Genomic DNA, 11,753 nt, shown 5'->3' with positions numbered 1-11,753 from the left:
AATGTATTACAAAATGGTTCAAATAGTGACACATTCTGTTAACTACAGATAAAATTAAACAGTAGTAAATTACGTTTTGTCAATACAAATTTTATTCAGATTCCTTTTTGATAACATGTTAATTTACTGAAACTCAAAACGAAAGTTTGGCCACTCAGCACAATTTAATTGAACGTCATGTCACAATTGGCACAACCAGGCCTCCATACATAACACATCGCTAAAAAACCCTCCGCTTCCAGTCCCGGACTCACGGGTCTCCAACTGGACAACATTACTGGGTACCGCCGACTTCAAACCAACGGAAACACTAGGCCCCCAAAATAGTTGCTGAATCCACCACGTGGAACAACCATGTACAGCGCGCTATCACGTGTTCTGATTCCATAGTCTGGTAAACCCAAGCCGAGCACTTTCTGAACAATGGAGAACTGCCTGATATGGCCCAGTTAGTTTATTAAAACCACTCTGCACTGAAACAGCAATTACTTAAACTAAAACCTATCCACGAAGCGACTTGATTAATAACAAAAATAAAAACACTATACACGAGAAAATTAACCCGAAACCTCGCAGATATTTCACACAAAATAGCTTATTGGCTAGAGGAAACCAATGCCCGAACAGTAAAATGCGTGTCTCCCTGGCTACCCATTACCCAAGCTGACGTCTGGAATTCGTCAAGAAAAGACCCCTGCTGGACAGTATGAAAACCTGGCCACACGCTTGACAAACAGCCGCTATTCTGACTGACCAAACCGGCATACTCAATATAACTCTATCAACTAACATTTACACTACGGAAACACCTTACAGGCATGAACAACTATTTACAGACAACACCACAAAAACTAACTAATGAAAATTAACTTCATCACTTAGTGTTACAGGGATTTTGGAGTTTTACTAGCGAATTGCTAAGGCGTCAATGCTATTGTATTGTCGTACGGAAGGCTCATTTCAAAGTCCACTCATCAGCATATTATGCCGGAGTTCTACAACATCGTCGTTAAGGGCTTGGATATTGCAGTTTGCTCTGAGACTGTGTGCAGTCTATCTAGCATTTGACTTTGCGACATGAAGAAGTCACAAGGTGCAAACTGGACTCTTGGTATCCCCGGTTGAATATATTTGACCATCAGAATTGCAGACGCAGACGTGTTATGTTGTTGTCTTCAAGTAGCAATGTTTTTTCTTTTGATTTTCAATTAATTATTTATTATTCATATTTAATATTTGTTTGTTTTAGTTAAATAAATTCATATAGATCGATTGAATTGTGAAATTGTTTTACTTGAGGATTCCCAATTCATAAATAGATCTATAGATGCAAAGCATCCAGAGGAATTCTCTGCATTCCAATAAAAAGTGGTTCAGAGATTGTATTTTCTTTGGATACGATATACCAATTTTTCACCAATGAAAAACCGTGTAACACATAAAAGCATTTGATTTGAAAATCCTTCTTGCTTTGATTTTGCTCTACTGGAGACAAACATAGGTACATGTAATTTCAAATCATTCCAAACGAAGGAATACGGGAATATTTCATTACGCCGTTGATTCAAAGGAAACGTAGTCTCCATTAATCTAAGATTCTGAGACTCCATTTCTTTGTTCAATGTCACAACTGTAGATAGGAAAAAATGATTAGGCTCCCAGACCCGCATGTTTCATAACTGAAGAAAATGCATGCATATACACCTCAAAACATCTAATAAAAAGGTTAAGATAACGAACAGTGATCAATCTCATCATGCACATCAAGAAAACAAAATCAACATGAAGACTAAAACGTGACCCTGGACACACCAGAGGAGGGTCAGCTGCGAAGGTCGGAATGGTGACAAAATTCATTCTTACGTAGGGGAAAACGCCCCCCAAATTATGAAATATAGTTGATTTAAACAATCAAATAATAGGATACACGTATCTTCATCTTTCATCCTATTGTACCTGGGTAATGGAAGTATGTTCGTGGCATATGCGTTTTTAGCCCAACTATCTATTTTGTATTGCTTATAGAAGTTATGAGATTGATCGCTGTTCGTTATCTTCACCTTTTACGTACAGCTTTGATTTTATCAAATTTCTATAATAGTACGTTTGAAATGGTATATTACTAGACGTCTTATTAAGTATCCATTCCCTCATACATTGCATTGCAAGAGATTGGTAATTGTAAAAAACTGTTGAAGATAAGTTCCTTCTCAGACACCATTTTATTTAAATCACCGAGGTAAAACACGCATATGCTACGAACATACTTCCCGTGGCAATCTCCATTATACAGGTACAATAGGATGAAACATGACGATAACGAAAGATTATCAATTTCATAACTCCTATAAGCAACACAAAGTAGATAGCTGGCCAAACACGGATTCCTGGATATACCAGAAGTGGGATCAGTTGCCCATGAGGAGCAAGCATTCCCTGCTACATGTAACCGGACAAACCGACGGTGAGCCCTATATCTTGATCAAGTAAACGGAGTTATCTGTAGTCACAATTAGTCACAATTGGTGTGCCAAAAACGCCCTAACAACCGCTTCGAAACAAGTCAGGCAGCATTTGACCCAATGATGTTTTATTGGCAATCTAGATTGCTATAACCAACATTGAATTCGCAAAATGCAGATGTTAAACGAGACTGCTGAAACCCCTGCACAATTAACTTGTTTCTCAGTGACCTGCTTCAATTCACAAACTCGTCATATGCAGAGCAAGCTATGGGGTATCGAATCACTTGAGAGATATAAACACCATATATAGGTGATAATGGAATGTTGCTACATAAATACGGGAAGTTGACGATGAAGGAGTTGAAATCATCTCGTTTATCATTAAGTTGAGTTGGTAATTTCCCGTCAACTTCTATTTTCATGAGAATAACTAAGTATGAAACACAAGTGGACGACTCTGTGGTGTATTTTATTTGGAGTTGACAAGGATATATCGAATCGACATATGAATGGAAATTAACATTGTTGAGAGATAAGACGGCATTGATATATCTAAATGTAGCATTGAGGCCACAGCAAGATATTTTTCCCCAAGCTTTTAAGAGATTCTGTCAGTAACCATTGATAATTGTCTTTAAAAACGTGGAAAGTGCAAAAATCACAAATCTAAACAAAACCCTCACACTTTTGTGTGTAGTGATAGTAAATGATAAAAAAGTTTTAAAAAGTTTTTAATCTTTTCACAAATATTTCTAATAAAACAATTTCCCAACAACGTACAGTGAATGGAAATTCAAGAAAATACTTAGATTATTGCACTTGTGTTTGAAAAAATGTATTTTCTTGTTTATTCTTTAAAATAAGTCATAAATTAAGGTAAAAAAAGACCATTATGCCTTCTTTTCAGACACTATTTTCTCTGAAACACAGCAGGGCTGGCATTAATTGTACATGCCATTTTTAAGACAGCTATTTATACTACCAATATAGTAAATAAAAACAGTTAATCAATTTACCCCATTTTGTAAAACCCCTCAAAACTTTACACTAGTGCCTACTCTTTTACACAATGATTATCCCCCTTGATGCGAAATCTCTAGAATTAAAGGAAGAAATGAATGAATATCACTTAGCAGACATCATCAAAAATTATGGATGATCATCAACGAATCCATTTAACAGGAAATTTGAAACGTGGTGTAGATATTTGCCTATTGTTCTTTACATTGAATTGTATGTTAGTTATTAGTGAAGTTAGAATCTATGTAATCATTCAAAATTCATACAAACTGTCTTGACAGATCGTAAATTAATAGTTAACACCGGTAACTAGAATTAGACGTATATCTATTGTAGTGCACTTGTTTCTCTTTAAAGAAACAAAACAAATATCCCTCTAACAGAAATATCTTAATCATTTTCCACACTCAGTCAGTATCAATGCTGACGTCACACTTTAACTTCATATTGTGTCATCCTCAACATGCATTGTGACGCACTTTTGTGCATTCAAAGTATTTCATTCTCATTAAAATAATTTATGTTCTATCAGATGGTAAAAGTAATTTCTATCATAATGCAATTCGTATTTCGAAATAGTGTATACGTAGCGATTTGGAATGTGGTTCTGATGAGAAGGGAGAGAGGGTATTTTGTTGGTAGATCCTCTAACAAATATTCATTAGGCTATGCGTATAACACACACGTTTTCCAATTACAAATTCTGTAATTCATATATTTTAAACCACACCAATATTGTAAATGTAATACAACAATACACTTCTCAACACTATACACAACCGTTCCTCACGATAAATTAAAGACTAGACTTCTTGACGTCATAGACAGTTGCTTCTTCAACAAAATGGAAAAAATAAATATCATATCTAGTGATCAGTCATCCAAAAACTTACTTTGTTAAACACCACTCTGATTCCACGCACAAGTACTCTGAAGTTGAAATAAAAAATATGCTAGAGTTTCTCATTTACAATATCTTCGTGGTCTTTGGTGCTCAGGTCTTTCAACAGTATGTTGTAATTCCCATGGGCACAAATTGTGCTCCTTTGTTAGCTGACCTGTTTCTATATTCATATGAAGCAGAATTTATTCAAAAACTTGCACGCGAGAAGAAGACATATCCTGCTGTGGCCTTCAATTCGACATTTAGATATATCGACGATATTTTGTCTATTAACAATGACAACTTTCATTCCTTTGTCGATTCGATAGATCCCTGTGAGCTCGAAATAAAAAACACCACAGTGTCGTCCATTTCTGCTTCATACTTAGATATTTTGTTGAAAGTAGATATAAACAGCAAACTGACCTATCAACTGTAAGACAAACGGGATGATTTCAGCTTCTCCATCGTCAATTTCCATATTTATGTAGCAATATTCCATTATCAGCTGCATATGGTGTTTATATCTCTCAACTGATTCGATACGCAAGATCTTGTTCTGCGTATAGCCAGTTTTTAAATCGAGGCAAGCTACTGACAAACAAATTGATAGCACATGGGTTTCAACAGTCTCGATTGAAGTCAACATTTCGCAAATTATATGGTCGTTATAACGATCTAGTTCGTCAATACAGCCTATTATTCGGTCAAATGCTGTCTGACATGTTTCATACAGATTGCTGGGCTGTTCTTGGTACACTGATCTTTACTACGGATAACTCCGTTTACCAGCTGATTAGGATATAGGACTCACGGCGGGTGTGACCGGTCGACAGGGGATGCTTACTCTTCGTAGGCACCTGATCCCACCTTTGGGGTGTCCAGGGATCCATGTTTGCCCAACTATCTATTTCGTATTGCTTGTAGGAGTTGTGAGATTGATCACTGTTTGTTATCTTTACCTTTCATTTACGATATATTTTAGGAAAAGAGATTTCTTACGAACGTTTCGTGAAACAGTTATGGATATATTGGGAAATTCCTAAGTTAGAACTTAATAATATCTTATGACATATCTTAAGATCGATCTTAGTAAAATTTTATTAAACTAGGCCTAGATCCTGACTGATTTAGGCAATTGTGTCAACTGGGTATCCGAGATCGGAATGTGTTGATAGTAAATATCTACACGCTTATAAACCCCTTTAAAGTACACAATTCATGTTTTGAAAGTATACAAAATTATATGTATTTTGTCTTCTTCTTGTAATTAATATTGATACAGTAAAACCCGAATATAGCGAACACGGATATAGCGAAATTACGGCTATAGCGAAGTGAAAACGATTTTCCCGGTAAATTCTTTATTTATTCTATATAAAAATCTGCGTCTATAACGAACACGGATATAGCGAATTTACGGATGTAACGAAGTAAATTCCTCTTCCCCTTGAATAAAAAATGAACGTAAAAATCACCTTTTATAACGAATTTATTTTTTTCATTTTAAACTCTTTTTGATTTTTAACAGTCGTTTTCCATTGACATAAATTATCCACACTTATTACAAAATTTTTGATTGTATTTTTTTTCAAAAAAACGTTGTTAACGCAAAACAATACTTACACATACGTTTAGGAAATATATTGTCGGTATTGTTTACTATTCTTGTTAATTAAATTTGAAGTTTGATTGCATTTATTTTATTGTACAATCCTTTATTTGTGTAAAGCAAGAAGTAAATGACAATTCCACTAGATTGTATATGTATGTATTGCGCAATTTTTTTTTGACATTTCTCTCTCCACCTGTTCTTGCATGGCTTAATAATATATCAAGATAAATTATCATATGCAAGGTGAAGATAACGAACAGTGATCAATCTCAAGTTTATTTCTTGTCTAAAATATTTTTTCTTCTCGAAAATATATAGGCTTCATTTCTCTTAAAGACAATACAAACGCAAGTATATCGATTGCTGCTTTCTTATAGAACTGATATACATGTAGAACAAATCAGTTTTATTCGCTATAAACGTATAGCGAACTACACTTATAGCGAATTTTTATAGAGGGTCCCCAGAAATTCGCTATATCAGAGTTTTAATAGTTAGTTCGCCGAAATTTTGCGATAATTAACCACAATACAGACTTAAATCTAAGCCCCGATTTCAAAAGTGTAGTTAATTAAGTAGGGAGTCACGTGGTACAGTGACGTTACCTGTACCCTTCGGATTGTGAAAGTACTGTGAGGTATTATCAAAAACTCAGCTTAAATTAGGAGCCTAATTTATTCTTCATTGGGCAACATTTAAATCGATGTTGACAAATTCCTCGAGTTTTATATCTTTTCGCCACTATTGAATACAGATAGCGATGTCAATACCCAAAGACAGCGAGTATGAAATTGACAGTATTGCGAGTAAATAATGTTATTATGGGTCACTGTCTACAAACTGTTTGGTAATGTTATTCCTTTATACACCTGTAATTGGTGCTGCTTTTCAAAAAAAAACAACAGTGCAATCATTATTTATTTGTGGATTAGACAAATTATGATACGTTACATTTACTGGGATTAAATTTAGAAATTCATTTCAAAATTAAGGATTATCTCCCTCATGCATAGCTCTTATCCTTGGACGAATTTGGCTCCATTTTTTTTTTGGCACTCTAGTTTTCCTTTTAGCTCTCACAAGTTTATTGTTATTTCGAATTTCCAAAATTTCGGCTTGAGCATCACTGAAGAGACATTATTTTTCGAAATGAGCATCTGGTGCATCAAAATTGGTACCGTATAAGTTGTACATTGTTGACAACTAGGCCCCTGGCCAATCTACTTTCACGGGTGCATTTCGGAAAGAGAGGGGGGGGGGCAAATCAATGAAAATAATGAAATTTGCAGTGGGAATCACATTATTTCATTTAGATAAAGCAATCTCATTACTGATTTTGAATTGTGATCAGCACGTCGTTAGGAAGAAGAAGCACGGCGTTCTACTGACACACTCTTGAAAGACTTTATGAGTTCAATAAGGAAATAATTTTATAATTTAATCTAAAGTTAGGAAATACAATATTCTATTACCTATATGAGTAAAAGTTCAATTATTTTGTATCATTAATGTTTTTGTAAATCTTCCAATTTGTAGAAACTGAGAGAACAAGTTACATTGTATATGTTGTTACTAGGTGAAGGTCACTTAATCCGATTGTGTATTGAATTTGAAGACCAAAACAGAGTGTATGCTGATAGCCTACCAGTGTTTACAGCTTCGATATATCCTTTTTCTCACAGTTTATCAGGGTCTCTGTTCAAGCGGTTGTTGAAAAGGTGACTGGGTGTTTGTTTTTAAGGTACAGTTCTTGCTCCAGCAAAAAAATATCCACGTCTTTCTTCTCGTACCTTTCTTCGAAAAATACTCAGTCTAAATCCTTTTTACCGACAACTAGCACACCCGCGCAAGGTACAAACCATCTTAATGCAATATAATTTACAAGCCTTTAATGTGATAAATGGTTTTTGTCGATTAAATTTAATCTGTTTATGAAATGGCTAATAGATGTTTTCAAACCCGAGGACGCATATGACGTCACACATAATGGCGGGTAAAATAGCGAAAGTAAATATCCTTACCAAAATATAAGCCGTCTGGCACACAGTTGCTGCAAATTTGCCGCAAGTATACTTTTCGTGCGCAAATTTTTCCCCTGGCACACAGTGTGCGGCATATTTGCCGGAAGTATACTTTTCGTATGCAAATATTTCCTCTGACACACAGATTTCTTCAAATTTTCGGCACACTCCTGCTGCAGACTTCTGGCACACAGTTTGCCGCAACTTTGTGGCACACTTCTGGTACTGTCTGCTCGAAATTAAGGGATCCTATATAAACTGTCATTATAAAAAAAACACAATAACAGTTCATTTATATATAATTTCAAGAACAAGGACATATCAAGTAATTAACATATTCAAAAATACAAATTTAAAAAATGATTCAAAAACAGAAATGACCGGGTTGTTGCAAAAGATATTATCTATCATAGGAACAGCACAGTAGAAATATACTGGAAAAATGACAAATTAAAGGTAGAATTTTTCAACAACAAAAAAGAGAAGCATTTCTAAAGATGTTACATGTATATCTTCAATGTTTTTATTACAATCAACAATGTACAGGGTCTGGAAAATGTGAAGTAAAAGCTGTGAGACCAGTTGGTTACATAAAGTACCATGCTTAGAAAATGACTAAGTTCAACTTCACTATGCCGGTGTACATTTTTCAAAGAATGCCTGATCACTTGTGAAAGACACATGGACATCTCTAATGCTTCCATGACAGCTGTACGAGGTCTGAAGGATGTCAAATAAATGCTGTAAGAGGAGTTGATTACAAAAATAGGTACCGTCTATTCAGGAAATGCTTTTAAAAAATGACAAAGTTCAACTAAATGTAATTTTTTTTGAAAAAAAAGTCTGATCACTTTCAAAAAGACACATCCACATCTTCAATGTGTCCATAACTACTGTACAAAGTTTAAGGAATATCAATTAAGATGTGCACGAGTTGATCACAAAACATAGGTACCATCTATTCAAGAAATGCATAAAAAATGATCAAGTTCAACTACACGTAATTTTAAAAAAAAGTCTAATCATTTTCAAAAAACGCATTGCACATCTTCAATGTGTTCATAACGACGGTACAAAGTTTAAGGAATGTCAAGTTAGAGGTGCATGAGGATTTGATTACACAAAATAGTTGACGTATATTCAATAAATGCTTTAAAATGACTAAGTTCAACTACATGTGTACATGTAATTGTTTTAACAAAAAATGTCTGATCACTTCAGAAACACATCTGCACATCTTCAATGTGTCCATAATAACTGTACAAAGTTTGCGGAATGTCAAGTTAGAGGTATAAGAGGATTTGATCACACAGAATAGGTACTGTCGATTAAAGAAATGCTTTAAAAATGACGATATTCAACTACATTTACATTTTACGAAAAATGTCTGATCACTTTCAAAAAGGCATATGCATATCTTCAATGTAAAACTTATACGGTACCAATTTTGATGCACCAGATGCACATTTCGACAAATAATGTCTCTTCAGTGATGCTCAATCGAAATCTTTGGAATCTGAAATAACAATTAAGTTTTAGTGCTATTTTAGGGAAAAGTTTGAGGAACATCAAGTGAGAGGTGTAAAAGGAGTTGATTACACAATTACGTATTATTACAGGAACGCTACTGTCGCTCGCCCACCTGTCATTCACCATTTTATAAACTGTTTGCACATTGTGCAACCCGACCAAAAATATGAAATATAATAACAAGATGTGAGAGAAAACTTAAAGAAACTGCAACAGCTTCTGATCCACAAATGTTGCATTGCGCAGTGTTAAAAAGTTATTGGTGAAGTCCCACCCTGGCCATGAGAATACATTTTATTCGGAAACTGCTACATAAAGAATTTCTTTCAAGATCCAAGAGAAAAATATCAACCCACTGTGGCACTTTTCTGGCCTAAGGTCAGGTTTTGATGTAAATAGATTTGTGAATTTTGGCCGTTTTAGATCTATCATGTCAAATGAAAGTTTTTTAAAAATCCTTTTTAAACTAGCAAGTGCTATACAAATGATGCAAATGCTAGAATTGTGTATACAATTAAGACAAAGGAGTTGACATCATCTTATGTACATGTAATTAAAGGGACTGATTCACGATTTTCCTCCAAACTTTGTTTTTCACTTTAAATGATCAAAAGCTACAGTCTAATATGTTTAGAAGGTTTCACAAAAAAATTAAAGTTATTCATTGTGACAGAAGCTCATTATAGAGAGTTTATTATTTGTTTTGGAAACAAAGATTGAGATGTGTTATTGTTCAAAATAAATGGATATTGATCCAAGTTTATTATGTATATCACATCTGAAGTATACTTTAGGTAAAATATGTCATTTAAAAGTTAAAATTTGTGATTGTACAAAATGAAAATGCTTTCGATTACAGAATTAACGTTTCCTTGGTTTGTTTGTTTATATAAAAAGACTCGAGTCTTTGTTTACATAACACAGAATCAAAGCCAAGATACTGCTCTTATCCTTGCATTCAGACGGTCCGAATTTTGGTTCTCAAAATTAAATGAGCTATATTTTTAAGTTTTAACATAAAATATGAAAAACGTTTCTTTCGAAAAACGTGAAACAGTCTCTTTAAGAAGGAGGTCTATCATTTGTATAACATGACTATGTCCATCAATAACAAGAGGTGTCAGCAACATTTGCGGACAAGAATGACATATATTCAAAATTCACACATGTAAACTATGCACTTTTCCTCAGAAAAATCTGGAAACAACCTACAATAATGTTAAAGTGAGTACTGTGAAGGACTATATATTCTGATAAATTAATACAACCTTGTGGACACTTAATTATTAGGGAGAACTCTGTAAACATTTACACACGTTTCTCCATCATAGATGAACGGGAGAATGATATGACTATCTCCATGCTGTCTGCACTTTAGAATCAAAAACATGATTGAATTTTGGACCTTCTTCTAATCTTCGACTTGTTCAGTAATTGGTCATCACAATCACATATTGTCCGCAACAACTCTACTGCCCCATCCATTTGTTGTGATAAACTGTAAATCGTTTTTTTGTTTTTTTTTAGTTAAGACAGAGTGACTTTACTCACAAATATATGTAGCAGTCTCATCAGATTCACTTGACAAGTGTGCATGAATTGAAATGTCATTCTTTTTAAAAAAAAAACTAAATAACACTAAGTAGCTTCATTTGTGATTTATACACATTAATCCAGGCCTGCATGTTGGAACTCTCAGATATGACAAGTTGAAAACCGCCTTATCAACACACCATCACAACTTCTGTATCTGCAGGACTATCATGAAATATATTCTGAAAAAGATATAAAATTGTAAATAATTACGAGATACCATACGCCCTAATATATACAAGTTTGCAAGGCGTCTAACATAGGAGGAATCATTCGGGGGTGTATACACGTAATTACTGTCGCCCGACACCTGGGGACACCGATTTCAAAGCCGAGCAATAATCAATGCTGCGATATAGCCCATTGGTCTAATAAATGCAATATTTGATGTACAACTGTTAATATCATGCTGATCCGACTTTACGTACGAATTAACTTTATTGCCAAGACAAGATCTTCAATCAATTTTAACGTATATGCATTGACGGCAATTTGTCAGTTCAGTGACAAAATTGAGATTCCGAAGGTCACATTCCTGATCACAATGCAGTTTAACTTTGCTAACTGAACAGATGGCATTTAAATAAAAAACTGATCAACCACTCATTAATTAGAAACAAGCGGTG

The sequence above is a fragment of the Ostrea edulis genome, chromosome 4 (assembly GCF_947568905.1).
Source record: "Ostrea edulis chromosome 4, xbOstEdul1.1, whole genome shotgun sequence".
Taxonomy (NCBI): domain Eukaryota; kingdom Metazoa; phylum Mollusca; class Bivalvia; order Ostreida; family Ostreidae; genus Ostrea; species Ostrea edulis.
This window is presented reverse-complemented; position numbering follows the sequence as displayed.